The sequence below is a fragment of the Nelumbo nucifera genome, chromosome 1, assembly GCF_055504915.1.
Source record: "Nelumbo nucifera cultivar China Antique chromosome 1, China Antique-T2T, whole genome shotgun sequence".
In the NCBI taxonomy this organism is placed as follows: domain Eukaryota; kingdom Viridiplantae; phylum Streptophyta; class Magnoliopsida; order Proteales; family Nelumbonaceae; genus Nelumbo; species Nelumbo nucifera.
Genome location: NC_142649.1, coordinates 124,556,908 through 124,568,654, shown reverse-complemented (window position 1 = coordinate 124,568,654; position 11,747 = coordinate 124,556,908). Strand labels below are relative to the sequence as shown.

At 44.3% G+C, this 11,747-nt stretch overlaps 1 pseudogene; it reads left to right on the top strand.

Moving 5' to 3' along the window:
* The first annotated feature begins 9,862 nt into the window (after window positions 1-9,862).
* On the top strand, window positions 9,863-11,715 carry LOC104609794 (U-box domain-containing protein 38-like; annotated as a pseudogene).
* Window positions 11,716-11,747: the final 32 nt, after the last annotated feature.

The window sequence follows — 11,747 nt, the reverse complement described above, 5'->3', positions numbered from 1 at the left end:
AGACATTAGAAAACTTCGGCAAGCCTCATGTAAGTGCGGCAAAGAAAGGGAGAGACCCTCAGAGAGTACTGGGTGAGGCTCAACGTCCAGGCCCTACAAGTTTTCACCCTGAACCAGTCAGTGGCAGTCACAGCCATCACGCAGGGCCTGTGCCCCTCCGCTTTCAGTTTCTTGATATCAAAGAACCCGCCTCAAACCATTGCTGCACTGATGACACATGCCAAGAAGTACAACAACGCCGAAGAAGCATAGGTGCAACTGATGGGCAAAGAAGAGCAGCACAATAGGAAGAGAAGGGATCTTGATGAGCGCAAGACAGAGAGGGCGGATCAAGATAGAAAGAGACAAGACCGAAGACCAAGGACTCCACCGCCGACCTACCAGAACTTCACACATTGAATGCACCTCGGTCAAAGATTTTGATGCAGATCCCTGACTGTAACTACGTCAGGTGGCCCAAGAAGATGAAGTTCTAGAACAACAAGAGAAACAAAGAGAAATCCTGTGACTTCCATCGAGACCACGACCACGAGACATACAACTTCTGCAATTTGTGCCAACACCTCGAGGACTTAATCAGGTATGGATACCTAGGAGGCTTCGTTGACATCAAGGAGCACAAGCTAAAGGAATAACCATGCCAAGCAGACAGACCTCCAACCCAGGCTCCCTTGGCCGGGGTCATCGCAATGATCTTAGGAGGGATGGCCTCCGGGGGAGAGAGCAGCTTGATCCATAAAGTATATGCGCGACTACTCGAGATCAGTGATAGGGAACAGAAGAGAAGGCGATAGGATGATCTGATTACCTTCACAGAAGACGACCTCAAGGGGGTCCAGACCCCACACGACAACATCCTCATGATAATTTCCAAGGTGGCCAACTTCAAAGTTTGGCTAATCCTAGTGGATACCCGAAGCTCAACCGATACTCTCTTCGAGGAAAACTTCGAACAGCTCAACATCGGCAAAGATTGCCTCACTCCGGTCAACACCCCTTTAGTAGGCTTCTCCAGAGAGTCCCTCAATGCCCTAGGGAAGATCGCCCTGCCTCTTCTAATCAAAGATGGTGACATCACCACTATGGCAATGGTCGACTTCATCGTCATCCATGCCCTCTCGCCTTACAATGCCATCCTCGGCCGATCGACCCCGAATGCTCTGTTGAAGGACAATGCCGATGTGTTTGCTTGGTCGATGGTAGACATGTTGGGGATTAACCCCAAGGTCATCACCCACCGCTTGAACGCCAACCCATGCTACCGACCCATCAGACAGAAGAAAAGGAGCTTCGCCTCAGAACAGTGCCAGGTGATCAACGAAGAAGTCCAGAAGCTGCTCGACGCCGGTTTCATCCGAGAAGTTAAGTACCCGAATTGCCTGGCAAACGTGGTAATTGTGAAGATGGCCAATTGGAAGTGAAGGATTTGCATCGACTTCACCGACCTAAACAAAGCATGTCCTAAAGACAGCTTTTCTTTGCCGAGGATTGGGCATCTCGTCGATGCAATGGTGGGGCATAAACTCCTGAGCTTCATGGATGCATTCTCAGGCTACAACCAGATCCAAATACACTCGGACGACCAAGAGAAGACAACCTTCACCACTGACCAAGGACTTTACTGCTATAAAGTGATGCCCTTCGATCTCAAGAACGTCGGCGCTACTTATCAGCGACTGGTGAACCACGTCTTCAAAGATCAGCTTGGCCACAATGTAGAGGCGTATTGAATGAAGCTTTAGCACCCTCAGGAAGTATCAAATTAAGCTGAACCTGGTGAAGGCCAATCACCATCTAGCCGACCTCAAAGAAGTCTTCAGCACCCTTAGGAAGTATCGAATGAAGCTGAACTCGACGAAGTGTGCTTTCGGGGTCGGCTCCAACAAATTCCAGGGGTTCATGGTCACGCAACGAGGAATCGAAGCCAACCCTAAGAGATCAAGGCCATTCTCAACATGCAATCGCCTCAAACCTACAAAGAAGTGCAGCGCCTTACGGGACAAGTAGTCGCCCTCAGCAGGTTCATGTCAAAGTCCGTGGACCGATGCCTACCCTTCTTCAAGGCCCTGAAAAAGATGAGGGGTTTCCAATGGAGCGAGGAATGTAAACAGTCCTTTCAAAAACTGAAGAGGTACCTGAGTTCGCCACCCTTACTCACAAAGCCGAGCCCTAGAGACATGCTACTACTCTATCTCTCGGTTGGTACTCAAATCTAGAGAAGGGTGCCCTAGCCCTAATAACCTTGGCAAGAAAGCTTAGGCCCTACTTCCATGCCTATAGCATCCGGGTGCTTACCGACCAGCCTCTCTAGAAAGTTCTGCAAAGGCCAGAAGCATCTGGCTGCCTAATTAATGGAGCATAGAACTGAGCGAGTTCGACATCGACTACGCACCGCAGCCCGTAATCAAAGCCCAAGCCTTAGCCAAATTCCTGGCCAAGTGCACTTTCTCAGCACAAGATCCAGTCGCACCACCACTGATTTGGAATTTACATGTGGACGACTCATCCAATCAGCAAGGCAGCGGAGCCGGACTTATCCTCCTAGCCCGGACAACACTGTATTAGAGCACGCCTTCAGGTTCGAACTCAAGGCATCCAATAATGAAGTTGAGTCTGAAGCTCTGATCGCCGGACTTCGGCTTGCCCTAAACCTCGGTGCTCGGTGAGTCAAAGCCTTCAATGATTCCCAACTAGTGGTCAACCGGATCCACGGTCAATTCGAGGCAAGGATTCTAGCCATAGCAAGCTACTTGAAAAGGGTGCAAGAGCTCATCCAACAGCTCAAATATTTCACCATCCAACAAATCCCTCGAGCCAAGAACGTACGAGTTGACGCACTCTCAAATCTTGCTAGTTCGCCGCATACAGACCTCAACCCAACGGTCCAGATGGATACAATAGCTCAGCCCAACATCTCGCCTACAACCTTCCTCATCCTCCCTGTTCAGTAAGGCCCATACATAGGTCGGCCCGATACTGCCTTATCCAGGGACAGCTCTACCATCGGTCGTACACTCTCCCCTACCTAAGGTGTCTCTCCCTTCCGAGGCCGACTACGTCCTCAAAAAGATACAGGAAGGTATCTGTGGAGATCACCCCAGCACACAAACCCTGGCTCATAAGGCACTTCGGCAAGGCTATTTCTGGTCGACCATGAAGAACGATGTAGCCCAGATCATCAAAAAGTTTGACCGTTGTTAGAGGCACTCCAACCTTCACAATTAGCCAATGGTCCCCCTAAATCCAATTACGAGTCCGTGGCCCTTCACTCAATGGGGAATGGACATCCTTGGACCTTTCCCTACTGCGTTCGAGCAAAATAAGTTCCTCCTCCCTACCGTAGCTCTGGCATGTATTACCACACAGAATGACTAGAACTTCATCTTGCAGAGCATTGTTTGCCAGTTCGGCATACCTCGGGTCCTCATCACCAACAACAGCACCCAGTTCATTGATCGTAAGTTCAAAGTCTTTTGCGTTGACTTGAAGTTAGATCACCGGACCATAGCTGTTCACCGACCACAGAACAATGGACAAACCAAAGTGACCAACCAAACTCTATTGCACGACTTGAAGACCAGACTTGACAAGGCCAAGGGAAGGTGGGTCGAGGAACTGCCGAGCATTCTCTAGGCGTATAGGACCACACCGCAGACAACGACCGGAGAAACATCATTTAGCCTAGCATATGGGATCGAAGCCATGATCCCCGTAGAGATAGGCTCCCCAACTCTCCGGACCGAGCTCTATGACAACAAGCAGAACAACAAGGACCTTCGCATAGAGCTCGACCTGGTGGAAGAAGCACGTGACCAAGCATACCTCAGGATGTCAGAACAACAACATAGGATGGCGAAATACTACAACTCCAAAGTCCGAAGAAGAAAGTTCAAGATAGGCAACATCATCCTTCGCAAAGTCATAGTGCCCGCGTCAGGAGAGGGGAAGCTCGTACCAAAATTGGAAGGACCTTACAAAGTAATTGGATTCCTCAAACCTAGTACCTATAAGCTAGAAGACCTCGACGGGAAGCCTGTATTGAGGATTGGAATACCGAGAACTTGAGGATGTATTATCAGTGATCCACATTAATAAAGACTCAATTTTTACATTTAGTTGTTCAGTACACACCGCATACCACACATTGCACAGTACACGCTGCATAGCATGCATCGCCCAACCAAACTCTAACGATTGAGGTGCCCACACACTACTATTATTCATCGCTACACAATGCAATCACACTTCGACAATGCATAGCCGACCAAGTTCACCAAATGGTTCGGCCGAACCATAATGGCCGAAGCCCAAAGCGGGAACGACGCCCCCGCCTCCTAAGGTTAGTGGGTGGCCATCAAACTCCGCACACCTGATTAACAATCTATCAGAGCAAAGCCAACTGAGGAACATAGCTTGCCCAAAAACAGTGCAAGGTTCCTAGAGACCAGGTGCCACTAAGCATCCCCCAAGCGATTAGAGCTCAAAAGCACCTCGGCCAGCACAAAGCTGAAGACTGGAACATCTAGATCTTTGCTACCCTAGACCTCAGCTAGAATAAGACCGATGCTTACAGCTAACTCGCGTACTTGAGTTCAACAAAATAAAGGAAAGGAAAGAGGAAGCAAGGATACACAACACGGAACAAAAAATCATCTTTTCATTAATTAAAAGTGTTTATATATCAAAAGGCTCGGCATATCGAGCCGTATACAATGCAAAAGATTAAGTCATACATCTCAGAACAGAAGCAATAACAACACTGACCCATGATGAATTGCCAGCTATTACTATATAACTCATGGGACTATATCTACAAATAACAGTGAGACAAGACAAGAAGATGGAAGCAACGGCACTAGACGAGTACGTCATTCCTCGGTTGGACACTCCTTGACCTACTCAATCACCTCGATAGTAGCAGTGCCACCCTTGGTAGGCGTAGGGGGATCGAAAGGGTCTAGACCTTGCGTGACCTTGGCGGCACTAGGGAGCCGATACACAATCCTCTCACGGTAGAAATGGAATCCCTCCGCCCAAGAGTGTGAGGCAACCCCTTCTTCCTCTACCTAGGTCACCCTCTCCTCGGCCTCCTTCCTCAGGGCTTCCTGCGTTTCCTTCAACTCGATGATATGACCCTTCAACTTGTGAACAGTCTCACTCCATTTGTCAATGCCACACTTCAGCTCGACATTCTCAGCCTCGAGCTCGACTAATTGAGCCCTCGAGCGCTCGACCTTAGCCTTTCGCGCCTCGTAAAGGCATCACACCATCCAAAGGTGATCGACCAAGGCAACCACCGAGCAAGTAGTCTGCAAAAAGAGATCAACTGTCAGCACAACAGAAGTAATCAACCAAAGTAAAAGTGACCGAAGTAACAAGAAGACTTACTATCGCAGCCTGACATAGAACCACACTCTCTAGAGAACTGCTTTGTGATCCGGTGAGTTCGTGCCTAATGGCTGGCATCAAGCTCGTCCTTGGGCTGAACATCCCACTACAGCATGTAAACAACAAGGTTTCCACTCTCTGGCACATTCTCTTGCGGGGAGTGTAGTGGACGGCCCAAACACCCTCCTCCGGCACATTCAAGTTCGTCAATTGAGAACGAAGAGCTCTTCCACGCCACACCGTGACTGAGCACTACACTCCTCAACTTTGGAACTAGGGGAGTGGTGTTTGGGTTATGGTTGATCTAGCCTCGGGTGCCATGTGTTACCTCTACGGCCGCCTTATCACTCCGACCACATCGACACCACATAAGATGTATAAGCGCAACCAAGACAGGAGAACTTCATATAAATAAGCGACTGAACTGATTAAGCTAAAATACTTCAGTTTGTCTTCTGGTGTATAAAATAGTCAATCAAATATTTGAGGTATAATAATTAACATCACTTGCCATACAGCAATTAAAGAGCTAGCACACCCTATCCACAAAAAAGGCAGAACCACATTTTACCCAATTCAACTGTTCGTAGACCGCCCAACAAGGCAAGGGTGACAATATTACTGCAACAGTCAACCATGTAGTTAGTAGTCACTTGGTTACCATGAATGGTGCTACATGCAGAATCCAAGGGCACCAGAGAGGCAAAGATGATCTCTGAACTATACAGCAATCCCATTGAAAAAAAAAGGCTTTGCAAAGTAGCAAACACCAACAGGTCCTGGAAGTGCTTGTCGGCAAAAAAGATTTTTTTGGTTGTTACTTTTAATTTCTTAAATTTGTTGAAGTCATAAAAATCAGACACCTAATTCACATCAGTACACAGTGAAATCTTCTTATAAATGTTTCATTCAAGATTAAGCTAGTTCATCATCACAGGTTGTTCCTTGGAAATTATGGAAGTGGAAAGTGCCTTTCCGATGTCAGCTCTTTCTTTAGGCTGCATTCTATTGGACAGTTTTGTATGCCCTTAGCTTCAATCAGAATGATGTACATTATGAGTTTATTGTAAATGAATAAAAGTACATATTTGATTCATGTTCCCTTGGTATATTTCTATGTAATACCCTTAAACTATACACTTAATGAGACTCGTGTTAGTTTAGAATGTTCACAGCCAGTGGGTCGGTCTGGGGAGACCTATCCTGATAAGGCTGACACTGATGTGCCACCAAGTCGGTTGGGGTGGTCTGTCTCAGTTGCCAGGGTGAGACCCTAGGCACATGCAGTGTAGGATCAATTGAATATTTGACCCAGACCAGATTTCCAATATTGCCCTAGACCTTGGAGATTAATGGGCAAAAACTGGAAAGTTACACCTGACCCCTAGACTCGATTATGATACTACACTGAGTGTCAGATTGGGTTGTCTTTGATGTACCAATCAGTGAGATCCTTAGCGGAGGTCAAAACCTGGGTATGTTGGGACAATCTGAGAATTCATCTGAGTGGGTGATCATAGTGACAGGATCAACCCCTTTGTCGGACAAAGATAATGATCGAGGATGCACTCTTTCTGATGGAAACCAAGACTGCCGATAATCGATTTCAATCGTTGAGATTTGTTTTGCAAAATATATTTAGTATGAGATATAAAAGTATATATATATTATGGTTTCTAAAATGTTTGCAAAATGTTTTAATTCCCGGGATCCATATAAGTAGAGAGTGCAACACTGTTCCTTGCAGCCGAGGGAGAGGTCCTCTCTTGTCGGGGCAGTGTTTGATCATTATGGGCTGAGAGGTTGAGTGTAAGACCATTTGATGGGTTTCAGGGGGTGCATTGTCCATAACAGTGTATTTGGCTAGGCCTTGTAATAAAGGCTGGGCTAAACCTATATGGCTGATGTGTAGATCAATGCTTGGGTCCCACACCATACAAGGAAGCCCAACTGGGCAATAGTTAGGAAGGCTAAGTGAGCATTGGACCTTAATGGGCCTAAAGCCCATTTCGAACTTGGCTATTTAATTAGTTAAATATGGGGCGAATTTTGAGATGGATTAGTAGATAGGATAGGGTCTTAACCCTATCCACTTAGAGAGTCTAGATCTAAATGTGATTTGGATCTGGAAACCTCCTAATAAGATTAGGAGAAGGCTGATCCAATCTGCAGATAAGATAAGGGCTTATCCTTATCACCTAAAGGGATGTCTGATCCAAATATGATTTGGATCAGCAACTCCTAATTGGATTAGGAGCTGATCCTTTAGGGTTACAAAAGAAGGAAGGGGCGGCAGCCTTTAGAAGACAGATACTCACATCCTCTTTAGTGCTGAAATCACAGAAGGAAGAATCAAGCAACCCTGTAGAATTATTTCTTGCCGCCTCCGTCTTCTTGTCGCCTACCTTGCCAATTCGATCTCCAATTCAGTGGGAGAAGTCAAGATTTGATCTTGATATTAGTTCTTTGTGAAAGAACTGATAGGAAGCTGTGCTCACGTGCCATCCTGCTATTTCTTGCGAAGGACTAGGTTCTTGGAGAAGAACTCTATTGATTCTGCTCCATCCTACACTGCGCCATCTCCATTGGGAGATATTACTTCTCCGTATCAGGTATAATTCTCTCCTACAGCTTTTGTTCAGATCTGGTTCAGTTTATGGTTCAAGATTGATCCTTGAAAATATGATTTTCTAAATAGGGAATTCGATTCCCAGTTGAAAGGGAGAGAAAAAATTTTTGAAATCCACCCACCTTATTCCACAAGATTTAGGTGTCCATACGATGGATCTCTCATCCTTTCACATTCCTCCAAACAGCAGCTAGACACTAGTCCAGATAGATAAGTTTTGTGCGTATAGACATTATCACATTAGTCCAACTGTCCAGGTACAGTGCAGTGGAACATTTTTGTGAGTGAGTGAGTGAGTGAGTGAGAGAGAGAATGATTATTGTGGAGTCAAAGGATGTGTATGAAGTAAATGAGATTGATTGTACAGTATAGGTCGGGATTATTGTAGAGTCAATGAAGTGGTTTTAACCAATGTTTTAAAAATCGATTCAGAAGTTGAACCGTTTTTGTCTCCAGGTCGCGGGCTGTCTCACGTCACATATATATATTAGTAATAAATGTTGTATAAATATATTATTTATTTATATAAAAATTAAAAATTGCAATTTGAGGCTAAAAGGGATTTTTTTTGCAACAATAACAGGGCAATAGTCTTTTGGTGAAAAAGACACCTCAATCAGACATCAGAATACAAAGTTATGGCCTTCGAAAGTTTGCATGCATTGAGTGTGCAACCCGGTCACCAGGTCAAATTGGCTGAGTAGAATGGTTTTTGACCATTTTGACAGGTCTTAACTGAACTGGACCCGGAATCCTGCCCAAGTGACAGTTTGAACAATTCGACTGGTGGGTTGAAAATATTGGTTTTAACTTCAATGCATAACCCTACAATCTTAAGTCCATCACACCAACACCCCTAACTGAAAAAAGTATGCTACTTTGTTGGATTCAATAATTTTTTGTTGGATTTTTTGATCATATTGGATAGTTTAGGTCACCCTATATACTTACATATATATATGTATATATATATATATATACATATATACATACACACACACACATACATACATACATACATACATACATACATACATACATACATACATACATACATACATACATACATACATACATACATACATACATACATACATACATACATACATACATACATATAGTTATTTATAAACTAGTAAACATGTACGTGCATTTGCACGTGACAGTATCTCCAAGACAAAACTATTTACAATTCATGGGCAGTTTTTGAACAGTTATAAGTGGATAGTTTTTTAACCGTTATAAGTGGGCAGTTTTTGGAGTGAGAGTAAAGGACATACATGCCCTCTTTATGCCTATTGTATGATGCTTAGATAAGGGGTAGAAAATGTCCAATGAAAATTCCAAAAAAAAGGGACATTCACTCTTTTATAGGTAGTATAGATATAAATATGTTTATATTGCATTTTTTAATCCCCATAATACCCTTGTAATAACTATTCGGACAAGAAAAATATTGTTCATCTTCCCCGACCTCATGATACACGAAAAGTAGTGGCAGTAATCTCCTTTACCTCAGATTCCTTCACATTTCTCTCTTCTTCCCCTTAACAGCGTTGGGAACTCCTACAAAGACTTTAATCTACGGTAACCTCAACCCCATTTGTGCAAGATTACTAGAGAGGTAACACCCATCTTCTAGACTTTCTTTTCACATTTTCGGCGCTGCAACTCATTTGACTTCATCGAATCTCGACTTGTTTGTTTGTTTGTTCGGTTTGTCATCGAAACAATGAAAGTTGGGATTTTTACTCAGTTTTTTGGAACAACTTTGGGAAGATTCACTCGAGCTTCCATCAAATAAACTCCAAGGAGAGATAATAGATTGGAAGATTAGTCGCATAGATGGGGAGTGGAAGGCACAAGTGGTTCTCCTTCAATCGGTCTTCTTCGAGTGCCTTGAAGCCCGAAGCGAAGCAACACCCTAAGGAATTTGTGTGTCCAATTTCTGGGTCTTTAATCACGGATCCTATAATTGTTGCTTTCGGTCAGACACTCGAGCGGAGCTGCGTTCAAGCTTGTAAGAAGTTGGGTTTATACCGATCCTCTTCGACGGCTCCAAGCCCGATTTCTCTATGGTAATTCCCAACATCACCTACAAATCGACTATTCTTAACTGGTGCGATAATTTTGGCATTGAACGACCTAAATCCATGGAGTATGCCTCTACAAAGAAGCTTGTTCATGCATTAATGATGTTCTAGGAAGAAAAATCACAGGGCGAGCACAATAATAAAGAGGAGGAAGATGAAAAGGATGCCAAGCTAGGAACTTCTAAAAAGGAGCTGTTGGAAGGGGTTGCAGAGAAACCTCCCGTTAAGTATAGTCACACAGAGGCCGAGGTAAATCGATGGCCGACTCACTTCTATACTAGCACGGAGGAATCAGTGGCAATTACGATTCCCAGTACACCTCTACCTCTTTCCACTCGACCCTCTTGTTACTCTTCTTCGTCCTCATCTGAGATTACCGCAGATGATGAAAATCTAAACCCCGATTCGTCTGAAGAGGACGAGTTCATTTTTAAGCTCAAGAGCTCTTAGGTATTCAAGTAGGAGGAAGTCGTGATCTCTTTGAGGAAGGTAACGAGAACCCAAGAAGAAATTAGGGCTACCCTCTATACGCCTCGATTGTTGCTAGCCCTGCGACCTCTCCTGGTATCACAATATTCTACTATTCAGATAAATGTGGTGGTAGCATTGGTGAATCTATCCTTGGAGAAGGTCAACAAGGTGAAGATTTTAAGGACAAGGGCTGTACCACCATTGATTGATGTACTGAAAGGTGGATTCGCTGAGGTGTAGGAACACACGGCCGGTGCCCTCTTCAGCCTGGTGCTTGACGATGACAACAAACCAGCGATAGGGGTGTTAGGGGCGTTGCCGCCGCTTCTACACCTGCTCCAGTCTGAGAGCGAGCGGGCTCGGCACAACTCAGCGCTAGCTTTGTATCACCTCTCACTCGTTCAGAGCAATCACACCAAACTCGTGAAAATGGGTTCAATCCCGACGCCGTTAAGGGGAAGGGGAAGAAGAGAGATCGGGGGGGGGGGGGAGAGAGAGAGAGAGAGAAAGAGAGAGAGAGAGAGGAGAGGGAGAAAGAGAAAGAGATAAATGTGAAGGAAATTGAGGTAGAAGGAATTATCGTCGTTGTTGTTGGTGTATTGTGAGGTTGGGGAAGATGAACAATGTTTTTCTCATCCAAATAGTTATTACAAGGATTGTATGGGGATTAAAAGATATTGCAATGGTCTTTTTGGATGGAGGGCTAATAGAAGGGGGTCTTTGTCTCACGGGGGGGTCTTTGTCGCAAAACAAAGTACATGGGATCTTTGTAATTTATCCTAATATATATGATGAAAATAATTGGAAAAAAATACATATTTTTATTTTTCTTTATATAAACTTTTATGATTTTATTAAAATTTTCATAATTCAAAATCGGATTAGATCAAATTCAGATATCTGACATCCTTAATGGATTCGTATTCGAATCACCATTTTTGAGGATCGGATCGGAACTTAGATATCTATTATCGGATTGGATTCGGATATACCTCAATTCAAATCCGATCTAATCCGTTTGCATCCCTACTGAAAAGTTCCCATCCAAGAAATTCAGCTTAGGGTCTGTTTTGGTTACGGCTGAAGTTGTTCTATTGAATTGAACAATTTATTACTTTATCTTATAGTGTATAAAATGATTAAATACTAAAATATTTAAGGGTATA